The sequence below is a fragment of the Erpetoichthys calabaricus genome, chromosome 5, assembly GCF_900747795.2.
Source record: "Erpetoichthys calabaricus chromosome 5, fErpCal1.3, whole genome shotgun sequence".
In the NCBI taxonomy this organism is placed as follows: Eukaryota; Metazoa; Chordata; class Cladistia; order Polypteriformes; family Polypteridae; genus Erpetoichthys; species Erpetoichthys calabaricus.
Genome location: NC_041398.2, coordinates 203,780,318 through 203,801,139, shown reverse-complemented (window position 1 = coordinate 203,801,139; position 20,822 = coordinate 203,780,318). Strand labels below are relative to the sequence as shown.

The following is a 20,822-nucleotide window of genomic DNA, read 5'->3' as shown; positions in this document are numbered from 1 at the left end:
CTGATCGGGATTTATGTAGCGGAAGAACGTGGAAGCTGGCAAACGCACAGATTTATGCATCTGGATTTTTCTGTGCGTACGCATATTCCCACTTTTGTGCTTACGCCATGTTATAGTGTGAGTTCTACGTACACCGTTATACATGAGGCCCCAGATGATCTTGTATGTGACCTTGTGTTCTTAGAAATTTCACACATTGGTTATTTAAAAAATTAATAGAATACCTGAAGTGTTTATTATTGTACCAGATATTGTAAGTGTAACTTTTATTGTAACTTTATCAGTTGCAATCTTACAAATAACATTAATATAAAAAGTTTTTTTTTTTCTTTATTTAGAAAGAAAGTATAAAACGTGTTTAGATCCTCTATTGATAAAAATCAAGGCAAAGGTTCAGATTGGTATTAGTTAAAAAAGAATTGAAAAAAAATACAAAAATGTTTACAGAAACTGTTTTAGCAAAATAAGTGCAAAATGAAATTCTATAAACATTCTAAAAAAATTCTAAAATTTATGCTAATGCACAAATAAACTTCAACAAATACACAACATATTGTGTACATTATTCTATAATGTCACACTACAGTGCTTCTAATATATTTAAGTTGTTTCAATAAAAACCTATATATGTATATATTTATATACACGCACATCCACACACACATACTATACATGCATATTACAGTGACAAAGTTTACCTTTTAAAAATTCTGTTTTTTCAGTATGCCTCAAGATTGCCAGCTTGCTTAAATATTAAAAAATCTGCTTATGCACCTTATCCTTATAATATGTTTAAACTAAATAAATAAATAAATAAATCATAATTTCGCAAGTAAATAACTCAACCAAGGCCTACTGCAGCGTTTAATTCCTCAGGTGTCTGTGGTTAGTAGCCATGTAATAATATACCAGGATATAAGACCCAACAACAGGGAACATTATTCTCAGGTTAGAATTTTTTTTTTTTTACACTTCTATACTTAACATTAATACACTAGTATAGAGTTCAAACAGGAACATATAAATTGACAAGTTTTTAATAGTTTTAATGATTTTGATCTTTAAGTTACTATAATGAGTGTAATCTTTATATTACTCTCAAATAATGATGAGATAATTTAAAAAAAATCAGGAGTTACTAAAACTTCATTGAATTGTGAGCACATTTTCCTATACTGTTATTTAGTTGTGATAAATCGAAAACTAAATATCTGTAATTTTTAAAGTTACATAATTTGCATTTAATCTCTGATAGAATTAATTTCACATCCATTTAAATGAAACTGATATGTACAAAAGAGATGATAATTACTGGGGAACAGTACACTCAGTGTAACCACAGTATACTTTCAATGTGGCCATATTGGATGAGTACATTTATGAAAATTGTAAAATAAAAACTAAACTTTAGTGGTACACAGATCAAAAGGCACATTCTTTAAAGGTTCTTCAGTTTTATACTTTGTAATAATTTACATTCATTATAACTTAAGTTGTTTGTTATTGTAATAGAAATAAACATTAAAAACATTAAGGAGAAGATGCAGGTTTAATCATTACAAAAAAAAGCTGATGTAAAAAAAATGACTCCCAACAAAACATATTATTTACACTTCGAATACTTGCAGTTATCACATTTCCTGAGAATTTCCAGTAATGGCACTTAACTGCACAAATGAAAGAATACAATAAGATAACTGGTAAGTTCCAAAATGAAATATTTAAAAATAAGTACAATAAATATATATTGTTTCAACATTATTTACAGAAGCAAATCTTCTACTAGTAGGTAGAGACACAATTTCATCTTTCCACACTATCATTTTTTTTAATATACATACTGCTCTGTTTTGTTCACTGGACTGCTGTAATCTTGTTTCTTTTTTTTTTTATCAAAACCGAATGGATAAGAATTTCATTGTAATTTAATTTGACTGATAATGATTTAAGTAAAGCACACCTGCTTAACCCTAGTTTGTTTTTAAGTACGTGCAGTTGCATAGCTAAAGTGTCAAATCAACTACTAATTGCCATCAGAAGATTTATGGGATATTTCAATAGAGTCTTCTTGCATTGAAGCCACACTAGCTCCAAGGCTTGAACGCCTGTTGGACAGCTGTGAGACAGAAATCTGCCTCAGTTCTCTTCGCAGCACTCTCACAGGAGTTATCCCAGAATGCTGAACTGCTTTAGGATCCTCATCTTCTGTAGAGTGCTCTTTTCCGATGGCTAAGCGTCTTTTACCTTGAGATGAAACAGAAGGAAGTTGAGCAATTTCTTTAACCTCATCCCACACATTGCTATATTTCTGGCTTTGGGGACTATTTGAAAAGCTATCACTATTTCCCTTCGTGTTTCCTATTGATATATTTTTTTCAAGGGCCATGGCCCATTTTTCATCCTCTGGAATAATTTGCTTTTTTTCGAGAATGTCCACATCACCTGTTAAAAAAAAACAAAAAAAAAACAAAAAAAAAAAAACTTCCAACTTAATATTGAGAAATGGCAACTGACATTACGTTCATTACTGTTAACACACACATCAACAAACTACAGTACAGAGTAAGCAATGTGGAGATGTGACAGAGTGAATCTTACCGAATAGTTCTGGTAACACTTTTATTTATTTACTTATTTTTATTTTTTCATTTTATTGATTTTATTGAAATCACACAACATTCCATACAAATAAATCAATTTTTACAAAAATAGGATTAAAAACAAATCAACACCCACCCCTGATAACACTTTTATTTTAAACAGCTACTAATAGTCTGTGTGTTATAAAACATATTATAAGGCTTTTTAATATGATATGAAACTAAGAAAATGACAGGAATTTGTTTCAAGAGGCTTACTTTGTTTATTTTATTCTTTTATTTTATTATTTTTATTAGCACAGTTATTAAAAGGTATGCATATTGTTAATAGTTACTTTATAAAAGAAACCTAAAGTGTGATCTTATTTCTAAACCTCCTTCTTAAACCAGCTTCATGAATTACCTATTCATTATTCAAATGATTAACTAACTAAAATGTACAATGCAACAGTGAGAAAAGAATACATTAAAAAATATACTTCACAGAAATCTTCTATAATGGATATTTATCTTTAATTCTGGAAGAGCATGTTTAAATAATTAATTTGAACACTTGGATAACATTTCAATAAGCGCTTAATTATCAGTATAGTTTTCAGACTATGAGGTCTCCAGGTTCATTCCCAGTTCCATTGCATTTAGTCCCAGAAAATTGAAGTTTCAATTGTTACAGTTTGCTCTGATGGTTAAGTGACAGCAGTAACTTCTACCACTTGCTTAAGACCAATATATATATATATATATATATATATATGGTAAAATTAACTTTTAAATTAACCTAAAAAACGAATTATACCACCTTTAATATGCAATGCTTATTTAGTAATGCACTTTCAATTGGCTAAAATCACTTAAACATAGCAAAGATGTTTAAAATAAAAGACAAATTTTTTATATATCATGTTCAGGTTTGAAATGTTTGATCTAAACTATTATTCAGCACTGCTTTTAATTTTATGGTCCATGCTACAAAATACCATACCATATTCTAAGCTCACCTAATCCTCTCTTATTAATTACCTTTTGATGATGTTGAGTGATGAAGTGAATCTACTACCAACTCCTTAAGTTTCTTCTTTAGCTCCCTGCTTGTCTTCTTATAGAAGAAAAGGTCCTTCTCAAGTAGCAGGATTTTTGATTCATACACTTTGATATTCTCGGACAGACCTTCTCCACCTTGTTCTAAAATTAGGAGAAATAAACAAGTTATTAGGTATGTAAGAAATTCAGGAATTAACTGATCAAAAAATCTAGAAACTAAACTAATATTATATTTTCTCCACTTACTAGAATACAAACTAGAAAAACCTGAAGCTCTACAGTTCAGGTAGTGTGGCTTATCCAGCCTTCCACCAATGCACACACCTCCTGTCTACTTCTTTCTGATCCTCTTGCCTCTCTTCTTTCCACCAAATAGGTGTTCGCCCAGTTCTCACCCTGACTTGACAGTGGAAGGTCCTCAGACTGCAAAGATACTTTAAACCCCATTCCAGGGTCATGTATGGCTAATTCCTGTAATCTTTTCTGGGGTTAGAAACAGCCTTCCATTTGCTCCAGAGAACCAGGATAGAATTCTTTCTAGCGGCTCCTGGTGTCCCTGAACCCATGATCTTTCTGTGACCCTTAAAGAGCTCTCAAGAAGAGGGCAGCCTGGGACTACTTTACAGGTAGTAGTCGACTTAACGATCTATGTGTCTTACGACCATTCGACTTATGACCACTACCACGTCTCAAGGGCAAACGACAGTTTTTGCCACACCAGCTCCATATGCTGTGACTAATTCATCTCGATCTCATTTTATTACCTGCAGCGGTTTCAACTACGTTCAGTTACATTTGTCTTACAATTACATGAAAAAAGGTAATTGATCTTGAGGCAAAAATGAAGGTGAACAAGCAGTAAGAGGGAGGAAAGAAAGCAAATGCAATCGCATGTGACTTTAAGTTATTCCATTGTAACTGGTGTTCACCACACTGTACTGCTATACTCTGGCTTTAAAAAAAAAACGATGCGCCACTTCCTGCGAACTGCCCCAAAGGGGCAATGAAAGCACATTGAGCACCTTTATCTGTTAACGGAATGTTAAAACAGAAAACATTATGAGTGGTCAAATTGTGTCGGCACAATTCCTCCTCTCACAGTTAACACAATGAGCACTGGGAGAGGCTCACACTGATGATGTAACATAACACAGACAAAGGAAGGACTTGTGAAGTGAGCAACAGTAATAATGAAACAAAATAATAATTTACAAAAAAAAAATCTACATAATGTGGTAAAAAGGATGATTATAAAAGGATATAAAACAAACAATATGACTTAAAGAACTTATTATACAGTACTATACATATGGTCAGGTTTGAATACATATACCAGTCCGTCTAACATCCAGATCTACTTACAACCACGTTCTGTTCCAACGGACAGGTCATAAGTTGACATCTACCTGTATTAATCAATGAGTCTTCTTGTTTTAAAGTCTATTTTTACTCCTGCCCACTTAAACACTGAACCAATTTTGGCTCCAACTTGTTCTATCCACAGTGCTAAAATGACACCCCTTGTTGCAAAATGGTAATTCAGGTCTGCAGGAATGCACTAAAATATTATGTAAATATACCATATAATATATCTGAACAATAAAATGTACACATCCGTTGTGAATGGCAGTTTATTTAGCAAGTCATCTGTAAGCAGTGTTAGGTAAATGACGGCTCAGACCTAAGGTGCTTGATTTATGAATATTCTGGAACAAACCTGCTGCAAAGTTACAGCAGACAATTTCTTTGTTATTAATTACAATTGAAACAAAAACAATATTAGATATTCTTCTGTAATTTAATTACCTTTTTAAGGGATTTCGACATGGGTGACACTCTTTTCAACTGCCTCACCCAAACATAAAGTTTCACATTATTCAGGATATTCCCTATGACAGAAGTCTGACCCAATGACTATGTACTGTACTTACACAAATTGCCTAAAACAGCAAGTTGTATTTTAAAACAAGGATTCAAATTTATGCAGCGACCGACAAAAAATCAGAAATGTTTTTAATGATCCCAATTAATTTGATTCTGCACTTTATTCCTCAACCTTCCAATGTCAGATGCAGCACTAAAAATTACAATGTGCACCACAAGTTGGTTCCAGAGGAATACAGGTCTCTACTTTCTAGTAACCAGGAGATGTTGTCAATGCTGGCATTTCCTCCTTGGTCTCATCCTTCTTTGAGTTAGTTGGCCAGGCACCTCTGCCAAGTGGCCTGCACCCATATAATCCCTCTCTCACTCATGCTATTACTGGTGCCCTTGCCTAAAACACTTTGAGGGCACACAGCTCACTTACAGACTGTACTTTCTTCTAGCAGCCCCTGTACTGCCACATTGACATTTGCAATACTTTCTCAGTTTGGCTCTCTTGGTCCTAACTATGAGACTTTAGTCTCTCTCTGTGCCATTCCAGGGGTGCCTGCCTTTTCCAACTTAAATATAATAATCTCTGAATAAATATATACTACTATTATTAGAGTTGTTATTAAGCAAGAAGTACAGAGCACTTAGTTAAATATAGGACTAAGCATAAAGCTCTGAACATAAGTAAATGCTGCAACACTGATAAGACTTATGAAATGTGTATAAAAGTTTGAAGCTCAAAATGTAGTTCTATCTTTACCACCTTCTCAAGAGCAAACTTTGCTCTCTCACCAGTACAAAACATCTTACTCCAGTGCAACGCACATGCAACACTTAAAGATTTGTCAGTGGCACAGAAGTAAGAAGGTGTTTCCATGAGAAGAAACCTACAGCTTTTGAAGTTATGTCACCTATGGATACAGTAGGAAGGCAGTGAGGTGTAACGGCTAAGGCACTGGACATTAAACCCCAAGGTGGTTCACTCAATTTCCATCTCTAACTTAAAAAAATGTAGCTACATATTTAAGCTGTAGCCCAAGTGTAAAGGTTAGATAAAAGCGTCAGCCAGATATACAATAATAATAATAATACATTTCTGCATGGAAGACTAGAAGCTCTTTTCCTACTCAAGGACATTCCACTTTGGACAGACCACACAAAAAACAAATACTAGAGTAGGAAAATGTAATACTAAGCAACATTCAATTACGTTTTCTTAATAAACCATGTGCAGCTCTAAATAATTGCTAAATTTAAATGGCTTGTGTCTGAAAATATAACAGACTTAAAATGCAGAACACAAACTTGACTAATAGTAACGGTAGACTGGATCTTTACCTTTAAACTCTTGCAAAACTAACTGCAATCTCTGCTCATATTCTTTTTGCTGAAGAGTCAGTTTTCTGTCCATTTCTAAGTTAAGACGTTCCAGAGCAAATTCTAGCTCTTGAATTATATTCTCCTTTTCACTGACCAGAATTGTCTGCTCATCAGATTTTAGCTGTAATTTCTTTTCAGATTCCCTTAGACATACAACCTAAAAGTAAATCATTGTCAATGTTAACATTAGCATGACATTTTTTCTATTATTTTACAAATAACAAAAAAAAAATCTGTGTTTCTTTCAAAGTTCAAAATACAAATGTCACAAAACATTTTTTTTTTATTTTAAACTGTAACCATATGAACTCACCAGATATCACTAAATTAGTTTATGAAAATGCACAGTACATTGTCATCTTCACATTTGTATGTTCGTTAATAAATGTCAGCTTTAAAAAATATGTTGGACACAATTATAAATATCCTTCAATGAAAATAAATTAAAATCAAGGGCTAATTAAAAGAGTGAGTGCACTCACTGGCCATGAAGGGAATGTCTGTGCATTGCAGGGGACAATTACCAAACACCCATACTCTCACTCATACAGATATTTAGATTTGCCAAATTAACGTAAGTGAATATTTACAGTTGCAGAAGAAAACTGACCCAAAATTGAGATACAGTAACATGCAATCTTCACCGAAAATTGATCTTTCTTTTCTATGTCACAGAATACTGAAAGAAAATTTCTACACATACCAGGCATTCACAACGTTTATACATGTAATTATTTAAGAATAACAGACATGTCCTCAAACATATCAATTTAACACATATCTATGATAATTATTATTGAGAAACAAAATATCCTTTTTCTCAACTGGGAATGTTTTGATCTATACAAGAATGATAGCAAAATAAATATTTAACACACAATAAAACATAAAGCATAATCAACCAACCTATCTCTTCATTTTGTCTGTGACACATGGATACTCTCTGAAGAATGTTGTTAATTAGATACAGATGCACGAAAGTAAGGTGGCCTATCATATCATCACATCACCATTAGTGTGTCAGGCTCATATGCATATACTCAAAATACTTGCCTTTTTAAAATATCTGAGTAACAGAGCCTTTACTTCGGGGAATGAGAGCGTGCTCAGTTTAACCATGACCCCAGCCTCACTGTGTGTGAAAAATTCTGTTGAAGACCTAACAGAGTATTGATGGTTCTGAATGATTTCATTTTTATATTCAATAGCAGCATCTACAGCGTCTAAGCCTTCCTCCAGCTGGAAAAGAATATGTTCCTCCTGAAAATAAAAACACAAAATAATGCAAATTATTTTTCTGTCACTCAAAAAACAACTGCAATTAGTTGTATTTTTGTTCTATTTTCCACTGACTCATCTTTAACTATATGAAATTCTGTCTCTCAACCAATTTTCCAGTTGTGCTTATTCCAGTTCAGGTATGTGGGAGACTAGAACCTATCACTGAAGCACAGGGCGCATGCACACACACAGACAGACAGACTCTCACACTCACTTGCACTGGGGCCAATAGTTAGTGACCAATCAACCTAATGTGCTCAGCCTTTGGATATAGAAGGAATTTACAACACCCAAGCAGACAATGATCAGACTGGGGTGTAATCCCAGTGTTTAAGAACTGGGAGACCACAGTGCTAACCACTGCCATAACTGTGTAAACCCAATCTGAAACTAAAACATGGCTGCCACAAATTTTAATATGCATTTTTAATGAAACATTTATCATTGTTCCAGTCTGGAGGAAAATAGTATATTATGTTCAGCTTCTTAATTGGAAAATATAAAGAGAAAGATGACACCTTTACCATACTTCCCTAGACACTGGCAATGTTGCTACTTTGTCCTGTCTAGCATCCATGAAGCTTATTAGCAACTGGAGCTCTGTACAGTAATTTCACTCACCTCAGTAGTCAAAACACACCCACTTCTCAGTTTGTCATCCAAGCTGTCTCTCCTTTTTAGCAGTCGTTTTCTCTCGTCATGTAAAAACTCTACTTCTGAAGCAATTTTATTCTTATTCTCCTCACTGGTGCTTTGGAGTAACTTATTTTTTTCTGAGAGCTCCTTATCTAACATGCTTAATCGTGTGGACAGTTTGAGGATATCTTTACTCAAAGCCTAAAAAAAAAAAAAAATAATAATCTTCAAATTAAGTGTGAATATTTTAAATAACATATACTTACTAATATAAAAAAACATTTATGGCAGCTTAGTTTATTAACACAACCTTTTCTAGTGCTATTACTAAATACTACTACAAATATGAAAATGTGCGCTACAGCCTACTGTATTGTATACTGTACTTAGCAGAGGACAAAATATTGTTGTTTAAATTTACCTAAATGGATAACAACATTACCAGTTATATTGGATATCTATCTATCTATCTATCTATCTATCTATCTATCTTAACATCTTGCACATGCTGACTGAAAGATAAAAAGAATTGGCGGGATTTAAAATCTAGAAAAAAAATCCATATCTAGCTATAAGACAATTGTCAGATATATGTTCTCACCTACGAACAAAATAGCAATTATTGAAAACACTAAAAAAGAAACTTGTAAACTACCTTTAAAACTTAATTTTAATGTTACAACAACATTGATTTTTAATGAATGTATAGTGCAAAATTGCCTCCATATTGGAATGCTATTTGTTAGTGGCTATTTTTTATACATTTGTTTCAGTTTTTATTTATTCAACATTGTTGTACTATGTTTAATGCTCATTTCATTCAACACTGCATTTTGCTTTCCATATATTTTATTATTAAGTGCTTGCACTTTATCTGTGGTCCAATGTGCTCATTAATGCACGCTACACACAATAAAACTGATCAAGTCAAGTAAAGTGAGAACATTAAAACTTTAAATTATAACAATGCAATTGAAGTCTTTTTAATTTGCATGCCATCCTTTGTCAAAACTGAATAGTGATAATGTAGGTACCACACAGGGAGCAGGAAACAATTAAATAGCTAAATTTCGTTACAAGCTCTGGGGAAAAAAATGATAGTTCAAGAATAAAGGAATCGGGAAGAATCCATTTGTCTTTAGTTTCTAGTTTAGGGAAAAAAATCAGAGCAACACTGTACTCTATGAGTGACTCATGTGAAGTGCACAATCTACATTTGACAACTTGATATTATGCAATCAAATCACAATATAAAAAAAAATCACCATTGATATACAGATCAAAATGATAAAACATTGTAGAAACTCATTAAGATGGAAGATTTTCAATTAGTAATTACAAACCAAATCATCACAATATAGTACAAAATGGTGGTTGTTCAATATTTAGTGCTACAGCATCAGCAAAATGACAGGCAATTAATAAAAAATTCAACATTCACTCATACCTGGCAAATTATAAATTATAATAAATAATAGTTGTTAGACAATTTGAATGTACATCTTTGGACTGCAAGAGGAAATCACAGAAAATGAAACAGTTATGGAACCTGCAAATTACTCACAGAAGCCACTGCAACTGTTCATCACACCAGAGTTCTAACTCTTGTAATGCTACTTACAGTGCCTCTGTAACTACATCATAGTTTTCACCTGTTAATGAATTGTCTCATTTATAATATATGTATATAATATAGGTCTCAAATATAATAATACAGTATGTGTAAATTATAATATTAACAAGACATGATTTCGTCATAATTTATTAATGTTAATTATTGTTATTAAGAGGCTCCGGTCCCTGCTCGCTTCACTTGCCAACCCCTGGGGGCGGGCACTGGGCACACGCTATCTCACAGCTCAGCCGCTTGAAGAAGAGAAAGCAATTGTATTTTAAAGAGGTGGTATATGGAAGAGTATGCCGGACATGGGAGGAAGACAGTTTGGTCCTTAGTTATTATAGTCAGAAAATCAATTACTTGAGTATTTCACTACAACCGTCTATTTTAAATACCAATCAATAAGAAAACATAGTAAAAAGTAAAAGTAAAAAAAGTAGAAGTAAAAAAGTAAAACATAATAAAAAGTAAATAAAAAATTAAATTACATTAACGCCTCAGCAAAAACAATATTATGAATTACTTTATTGTCTAACTTACATTCGATAAATGTTGCTTTTTTGCATTTCTGTTGGCATATTGTTTGGGATATTTTTCTCTTTTTCGTTTACTGGATGATTCTCTTTGTTCTTGACTTTTATTATATGCAGCTCTTTTTTGATTAATTTCTTTTTTTGACATTCATTATCAACTTTTCGTTGATTTTCCATCGCAATCTACAATACGACGTTCTTGAATAGATAATTTGCTTTTCTGCCTTGTCATTACAACCAACTGCATTGAAGGAGAAGTTAGCAGCACTGACAGAGTTTTGGGGTGGTATGGAGAAAGGATTTGCACAGTAGGAGTAATGATTGGGCGAGCGGTATGGAGGGGAGTGGTCAAGGCTGAATGACATGGACATGATGGAAAACGTTTTTAATATAATAGAGATTAATTTAGTTTTACTGTGTGTTTAACTTAATATTTGTGTTAAAGTATATAAATGCTGCATGGTTTCATTATGTCCCATTATTGCATTATTTGTATGTATGTCCAAGTGCTCTAAGCCTGTAATCTGTGAACAGCAGTATATTGAAAAAATACACTGAATTGGCTTTTAGTTACTGTACCTGGCTGGATCTGAGTTTCTTTATCTCCAGCTGACTTTTTTCCTGTGCATAGGACTCTTTCTTAGCAATAATTTCTTCTCGTCTCTTTAATTCTTCTTGAAGTTCAGCCAGGGCCTGACGTTCCTGAAGAACCTTTTCCACTTCTTCATCTAACCATTTTCTCTGCTCCTCAAGTTTCTGGAAGAATAAATGTGGTAAAGACACTCAACCAATTAACTAATCTCACTTCAGGACTAATATTTTGCCATTTCCATCACTGAGTTATTATTATTAGCTAAGCCAAACATCTAGGCTATCGTTTATTGACTGCTGCCATCACAAAATTGGATTACATTTCTTACCATGTTTACAGATCCTTAAAAAGTCTGAACTAAAACAAATGTCATTTAAAAGAAAACATACATGCAAGCAAAAAAAACCTACATACCAGTTGTTCATCAGGAGTGCTGACACCATGTTTCAACTTTTTAAAAGCTGCAAGCTCTTCTGTTTTTATTTTCAGAATTTTTTGCTGCTGCTCATTTTTTACTTGCAGTTCCTGTGCAAATAAAAGAATTAAACAGTTCAAAATCATACTTTCATAATATGTAACAAAAGTAAAAGCATCTACCACAATCAATTCATGAATCAGTAATTTAAAAAAAAAAAATTCTTTAGTTGCTTTTGACATCATCACATTTTGTCACTGATTGCTATGGCACCATATATAATTAGGGGAGACAGCATACTGTATGTGCATGCTTACAGAAGAGTGTTACTGCAGTCTACAATAACTGTAATGTCATTCACATCACATCCACTCAATGGCATCACTCTTGACATATAGTTTAGTAGATATCCATCCATCCATCCATTTTCCAACCCGCTGAATCTGAACACAGGGTCACGGGGATCTGCTGGAGCCAATCCCAGCCAACACAGGGCACAAGGCAGGAACCAATCCCGGGCAGGGTGCCAACCCACCGCAGGACACACACAAACACACCCACACACCAAGCACACAACAGGGCCAATTTAGAATCGCCAATCCACCTAACCTGCATGTCTTTGGACTGTCGGAGGAAACCGGAGCACCCGGAAGAAACCCACGCAGACACGGGGAGAACACGCAAACTCCACGCAGGGAGGACCCGGGAAGCAAACCCGGGTCTCCTAACTGCGAGGCAGCAGCGCTACCACTGCACCACCGTACCACCCTTTAGTAGATATCTATATCTAATATTAGTGAAAGTCGCCACAAATTCACCATCCTAATTTCTAACTCTTATTCTATCGCTATCTCTATTGGGTTGATCTTTCTTCTTCACTCTGACTAAAATGATTACCAATAATCTGACACCTTATAACAATGGCAATGGGTGTGCCACACATGACATGAGCAGGCATGTCAAAACTTCAATTAGCATGTCAAGAATGTCATCAGTAGGTGCAGAATGCATTTAGATTCTCCTATATGTATGGGACAACACCGGTCATGGACAACATGGCTATCTTTAAAAGAGTAACCTTGTATGCTGTAAGTCAGAAAGTGTCTACACTTTATTTCTTAAGAACGGAAGCTTTCTAACACAGGAAAGTTAGTTCATTTATGTTTTTTGCTTTGATCTTTATGTGCCTGGACTTTGAGCATAGCCCCTTTGATTTCATAATTAAATATAGGAACCAGGATTTTTTTCAACTCTAGTGTAGGTTTTCTCCGGGTGTTACAATGTCATTCCATATTGCACTAATGGCAAGATACATTAACTGATAATTAAAAATGACCAGCGTCATTTGTTCTTCTAGTAATGCAATATTCTGTGGTTCATACCTTCTTCATGATCTTGCCACAATGCTTAAATGGACAAGCAATTTCAGAAATTCTATGGATTAACCAAAACATTTGTGTGTGCATCCAAAAATCTTCAAGATTATTTTAAAGATGGTTTTGGATACATTCTCCAAAAAGAACCATTGTATGTTTTTACCAACATTAAGCAAAATAATATAAAAAGTTACTATTTGTAATACCTTAATATGCTGCTGATCCCTCTGGATTTCATTTTCTAACTTTTTTTTCTTTTCCATTTCTTCTCTTAGCCGCCTTTGAAGTTGTAACTGTTGCCGCTTCATGTGATCCACATTCTGCTCCAGCTCTGCTAGACGTTTCTCACTCTGTGCTGATAGAGAAGCCAGCTTTTTGGTGTCTTGCTGTTTCTTTTGTAGAACCTAAGAATGAAGTCAGCACTTTTAAGTAATCAAAGCCAGAATAATCCTAGTAGTATGATACTCATTGAGACCAATAAAAACAAAGCTATCATTAGATGTAATAAAATACTGGTGTACTGATAGCTTCAGGCTGCTAGGGAAAAAACTAAAACAATTCTATCAACTGCATTAACCAAATTTGCTCTCAGAATTTCAAAAATATTGTCGGACTTTCTAGACACCATTATTTCTGTTTAAGTGGAAAAGTAATGAAATCATGAAAATGTTTACAAAAATGAGACAATTTATTTAGTTATTAACAAAAACAGTATTAACCTATAGATTCATTTGAATAAAATTTCTGTTGAACACCAAAATTGGTCAAATAATATATGTATTTATATTTTAACATTTAACTTGATTCTACCTGTTTAGAATATTTTACAAATAAATATCTGTTAAGGGTGTATAATTTCTCTACACATGAATATTGATAAGGACAATGTCTGGATTTGGGCGTTCTGAACCACTTACAAAGGACACTAATAGATGTGTACAACTTTAGAAATGGCAAACAGTTTGATCCTTTTGCACAACTGGCACTTCAACAAAACAGGCCCATATATTTATTAATAAATGGAGAGGAAGATTAATGAATCCTTACCATTTCTGCAAATGCTATTGCACAGCCTATTGATATTAAACTGTCTACTGCTTTTCAAGTTTCATCTTATTGTAGTCTCTATAATTTGGCACAGTTATCTTTAAAATTGCCAGTACTGGTCACATTTACTTGTCTCAAACGCTGAATAGTCTGTAAATATTTGTTGGATAACATATTTTCACCTTTTAATTAAATTAGCAGTTCCCTTTAATCTAAAATCTAAACATTTAAATTTAATCTAAAATGGTACAGCTTCACTCCATATTAAAAACTCCATACTTAAAATCTGCTTATGCGGATGTTGAAAAAAGTGTTTGCTGGCTCATTTTACTGGCATTTGCTGTAGGGTTAACTTATGTCACCAAGTGATGCTTGTATTTCATCATTACTAGAATTCTGAAATATTTTGAAATTCAGAAACCCACCATTGTAAGGCATGTTAATTATCTTTAATACTGCTTTCAATCTGGTGAAAATAATCACTTCAATAAATTACTTAGAACTGAGTAAATACATTACCAGTCAAAAGTTTTTGAACACCTTTTTTCAGTTTTTATGGAAATGCACACAGTTTAATGTCTTAATGTTTAATGAAATCAAGGCATAGAACAAATAAACAATGGCAACTAAAAAAATAAGTCAAAGAATCACTAAGTATACAAACTTTTATTCACATTTATGACTCAAAGTAGCCACCTTTTGCTGATATATCAGGCAAACTAGTAACCCTTTTGATTCAGAATGCCAGTCACTCTGTGCAAATCACCAAAAGAACCTCAGACCATCACACTTCCTCCTTCATGTTTGACAGTTGGTGTCACACACTGAGGAACCATCCTATCACCAACTCAACGGCGTTCAAACACCCTGTATAATGAACAGAAGATTTCAAATTTTGATTAACTGGTCCATAAGACTCTCTTTCAGTCTGCAACCGTCCACAACCAGTATTTCAATGGCCTATTTTGTCCTTTAAGGAATGGCTTTTTACTGCCACTCACCTGTCAAACCTGTAGCAAATGTTTCCTTTTCAAAGTAGAAATTGAGAGTTTCTTTTTTGACCACTGTTAAGCTGTGCTTGAAGCTATTGTGCTGTGAGGTGCCTATGACACAAGCTGGTAACCCTCAGAAACTTGCCTTCTGTTTGGGTTGTGACTTGGAGTCTGCCAGTTTCCAATTGCCTTTGGATTGTGTAGGACATTGTATTCACTGATACTTTGATTTTTTTTTTTTTTTTTTGCAACTGCTCTAAATGAAAGGCTTGTTTATACTTCACGCTCAAAATGCGTACGCGCACACATCATGGCTGCCATGCGTTCCCAGCGTTCATTTGATGCGTCTTCTGAGCAGGTCCTCAGAAATTAACACGACGCATGCACGAGTTGCAGTACCAACAAAAAGTCGGGGGGGTGCAATATGATAAAAGCCGGAATGTGACGTCAGAGTCTCTGTTTACTATCTACATGTGACAGACAGCCGCTATGCGGATCCTAGTAGGTTCGATGTGCGCGCTTCGATGTTTGATGAATGGTTCAATAAGGTGAACCAAAATGCCGACATACAGATGCATCCGTGGTACTTTTATATTCAAGCGTCGCATATTCCCGATAGTAAAGATGTGATACATTTTAAAAGTCTCACATACCATCTTTTGTGCCATCTTTTTTTTGCAATTTCACAACAGCAACATAACGTACAGCGCTGTATTTGAGCCACAGAAAAAAAATTAAGGACATTTTGTGATTAAAGTGGATATTTTGGCTTTAATCTCGAAATGTCCACTTTAACCTCGTAGTTTACTTTATCATTATAACAGACCGTTTTAAATGTCATACCAGTTTTTAATCGCTACAAGCTTCTTGGACTTCTTCCTGACCAGGCAGCAGCGGCAATTAGCAATAGATCACCACACAGAACACATTAAATGTATGATATTCCAACTCTCTGCAAATTTAGAATCTTTAGATTTATACATGATAACACTTTCATGATGAAATGCATTAAAGTATGTATGTTACATTTTACAGATAAATTGTTAATTTCTTTGAATACTGTTAATAATTACACACATGGGGGTGACACGGTGGCGGAGCAGTAGCACTGCTGTCTCGCAGGGAGTCACGTCACTGGTAGTCCCTGCTTGGTGTTTACATGTTTTCCTGCTGGGTTTCCATACTGTGCTCCGATTTCCTTCCAAAGATATGCAGATTTGGTGACACTAAAATGACGCTAGTGTATGCGAGTGCTTGTATTCACCTTGCGATGAGCCTCGTGCCCAATGCTAGCTGGAATGGCCTCATCCCTGGATTGATGAATTTAATCATTAAACATCCTTTTCAGAGATACTACGGTAAGGTGTCATCGGAATTTAATAGGTGTTCCAGGCAATTCACAATACAGCGAAGCTGAACCTGTTTTCACCGTGATAATATCTTGCACTGCCACCTGGTGGATTCCTCCAGATTTATGTAAAGTGCGCGCGCAAGTATAATCAGTAAAATGCTTGTGTAGCAGGAGCATCCGCTTCAGTGTGCATCGCGCTGCGTGAAGTATAAACCCTTCCTAAGGGTAATAATGCTCAGTGTCATTTCATTTGTTAATTACCATTTTTTTGCCATTACCACTGGGATTTACAACTTTTTACAGTGTAATATTGCCCAAGTAGTACTTCAGCAGGTATAGTAACACAGTCTATTTCAATCCTGTGTTAAGAGAGATAGAGGGTTTTTTTAAGTACTCAATAGAAGTTGGGACACCTGGGCAAATTGTTTTCTTCAACTTGAAGGCTTAATTTACTTTCATTGCTGAAGAACATCTGTAGGTTTGTAATTTCTGAAATTTCTGAACTATGGTCTAGCCTCATGTGGGGAGGCAAAAAGGTAGGGGGAGTTAAGGGGGGAGAGAAAGAGAGCAAGCTATTTGTAATCTATCCTTTTTACCCCCACAATTGTAAGTGCCAACAGAACAATAGACTTCATAGCAATAACACCTGGCAAAATTGAAAATTAAGGTTAAAGCAATCTTATGTAATAATAATTAGAAACTTTGTTATACAAAAATCTGCCCAATTTTCCTCACCTCCCACCTATTTCTATTACGGAAGAAATATTGATCAGTCCTGAGGACTCAGACAGCATTTCTGTAATATATAAAACATTTTAAAATCCCTTCCTTTCAAAGATCCCACAGTATGGTGGGAAAAGGATCCCTTACTCAACATTTCAGAAAAGGAGTGGAAAGCACCCATGCACAGAATTCACTCGAGCTCCATATACAGAAAGCATACAATTATTCAACTTAAAATATTTATCTAGCACATCTATCTCATTTAAAAGTGTCCACAATGTTTCTAGGGCAAGATTCAACCTGCAAATGTTGCAATCAAGTTCCGGCCTCACTGGGCCACATGTTTTGGGCGTGTACCAAATTAACATCATTCTGGACCAAAATCTTTAAATGCCAATCAGATATCCTTGGTGTCACATAAACTCCTAACCCACTAACAGGTGTGTTTGGTGTACTCCCTGGTGGGCTTAAAGTGGAGAAGGACAAACAAACTGTAGTTGCCTTTACTTCACTATTACCACGTAAACTTATCTTGTTCAATTAGAAGAATCCTAGCCCACCTCTTTTAAGTCAGTGGGTAACTGATGTTATATACTATTTGAAATTGGAATAAAATCATATTCTCACTTAGAGGATCTGTTCAAAACTTTTTTAAAACCTAGCAGGATTTAATCAATTACATTTTAGAATAAGTTTTTATATTAGGGAAAAGGATTCTCTTCCCTCTTTTCTACTCTTGAAGTTTTACTCTGGCTGTTGGCTTTACTCTCTTTCTCTTGGGTGGGGGTTGAATTGAATTTAGTTTTGTTAAATTTGACTTGTTTGTATGGAATGTTCACTGCTTTTAATAAATTAAAAAAGTAATATTCCGAAATTTACCCTTTTCAGTTTTTGCTAACCCAAACTTTAAATGTAAACCTCTAGCAGTTTACTGCTTACCTTTTCACCATTTTAGGTCATTCATTGCATTTCAACGGATTGAATTTGAAGAAAAACTGAGGTGTTCTAGAACTTTTGACAGGTAACATACATGCAGATTATACAATATGAATAAATAACTATGTATGAACTCTTGTTGCCTCAATAAAAGTAATTTCATCTTAAATACTTTATAATGTTGCACTTGCACCCAAACCTTAAGCTGATGTGGTGAAACATTTCTAGACTCAGTAAAATGTTTTGTAGAGCCTCTTCATAGCAAATCCCGTTTGTTGCCAGGCATAGTTCCATTGTCTCTGGCATTTTCTTTCTGCTTTTATCACCACATTGGGAGGAACATGTCAATCTCACAGACATGTCACTATTGAGTTCCATGCTTCCAGTGACAATCAAGCCTTTTGCTTTATCTGAGAAAAATGTGATTTTCAAAACACTGCAGTTGAATATATAATCAAATGCAGAAATAATATACTGTATTTTATGGCAGTAGTCTGAATAAATAAGAAAAAGTTTGACGAGAACAAACCATACTCTGTCCTGCACAGTTTGTTAAATACCATTCATATAATAAATATTTAATCAAGTCTAACATAGGAAGTTTTTTTAACATTACAATAAACAATGGCACTACTGTGACCAATGGAGAGATAATACAAACATTACCTGAGATTATGATAATAATTTGATTGGTCTTCAATTTTATTATAAAAAATGATGAAGAAACATATAGATCACTTTTTTCTAAAATTATGCCACCTGTCCCGAGTACCTACCAAATCACAGTCTTTGTACATATTATATATTATTATTATCACTTCTTAATTGGAATGTTCATCAGCCTAGCAGTGCTGCCTCCAGTGTGAATTTTGGCCAAATATTTTCGTAACAGACTGTAATAAGGTCAGTCCGGATCTGTGTTTTTCTAGGAACTTTCCATACAGGGTTTACTCTGTGGAAATAGCTTCTGCTTAGTTTCAGCTTCTCTATGCATTTTCATAATAAATTTGTTTAAACAAGACAAGTATGTAAGAGGAAAAATTTGTGTTTCAGATTTTAAAATAATTGATAATTAGAATGGATCAAATTAAGTAATCAATAATTATAACTAGGTATACTAACTTCATGCTCAACAGTTTATTATTTGTTATGCTCAACAGTTAACTGAATAGTGCCACTGCCACAGAACTACGTATGACTTTTAAAAGTAACTGAATACCTGATAATGACAAAAGTATTAAAAACGTACTTGCACTTTGAGTTTAGCTGTTTCCACTTTCTTTCTGAACTCCTTCTGAAGCCTGGCAGTTTCTGTTCCATTTTTGTTCTCCAGTTCTTGCAACTGCTTCTGTGTCTCTAACAGTTCTTTCTTGGCCTGTTCTGCCTCCTGTTCCAGTTGAGAGATTTTTATTGAATGGTGTCTATTAACAGCCTGGGCATCTTTTCCTATTTCAGCAAGAAAAGGAGAGTGTTTTAAATTTTAATACATTAAATAACATGAAAACCTTTGTTGATAGACAGACAGACAGTTAGTTAGTTTAGTGGTGTCTTATTATTTCAATGTGCCTTTTCTTAAATCAAAGGTATTGATTTACATATAAATCTAAAGTGTTTAAGCATGACACTGTTAGCAAATACAGCATTTTATTTCTGTCAGCTTATACAACAATAACTTGAACAATCTACTTCAAAATCTAAAAATTAAGACAACCGTTCACCTGTTTTTACTAATTCTTTAATAAGCTCTTCCTTCATTTTTATATTTATTGCTAAATTCTTCATCTTCTGCCTGGCTTGCGTGAGTTTCAATTCTGCATCTTTAAGCTTTTGTACATTCATAGACTGGCTCCTCTGTAGGCTCTCTTCTTCAGCCAAGTTAGCATCTGCATCTTCCCTTTCTCCAGTTGAATCTGTGTAAAAATTACACATAATTAATGGCACTGAACCTCAAACGGACTTATTTATCTTAGCAATACTGGTGCCAAATCTGATAGCGCCTTCTAAGAGCAATTAAGTATAAAAACAAGCAGAAATTAGCAATTAATTGCAATTTAAATGGACTTCCCACTGGCTTTCACCGTCTAAACCATGAAACAATGCAAAAGGCAGCCTATTTTGCTGTATCCACCCATCAATTCATGCCTCTATTTTCTTTGTGAACACTTTTTAGTTAAAGGGTCATAGTGGAGCTGAACCTCACCCAAGTAACAAGTGGATGCAAATTTAAATTGTGTTGAGACTACAACAGAGTTTACAGCTGAAAGAAAATATTAACAGTTTTGACAATAGACAGCCAAACTAATGCCGAATTCTTAAAGTAACAATTCAGGTTTAAGGAGAAATAAAACAAACACCCACCACTTTGAATTTTTCCATATCTTGTAAGACTTAAGAAAATGCAGTAATAGTATTAAACATGGAATATG

General features: G+C 34.3%; 1 pseudogene; it reads right to left on the bottom strand.

The window, feature by feature from the left end:
* Positions 1–360: 360 nt before the first annotated feature.
* Positions 361–20,822, bottom strand: part of LOC114652183 (kinesin-like protein KIF27) — a 50,845-nt pseudogene continuing 30,383 nt past the window's right edge.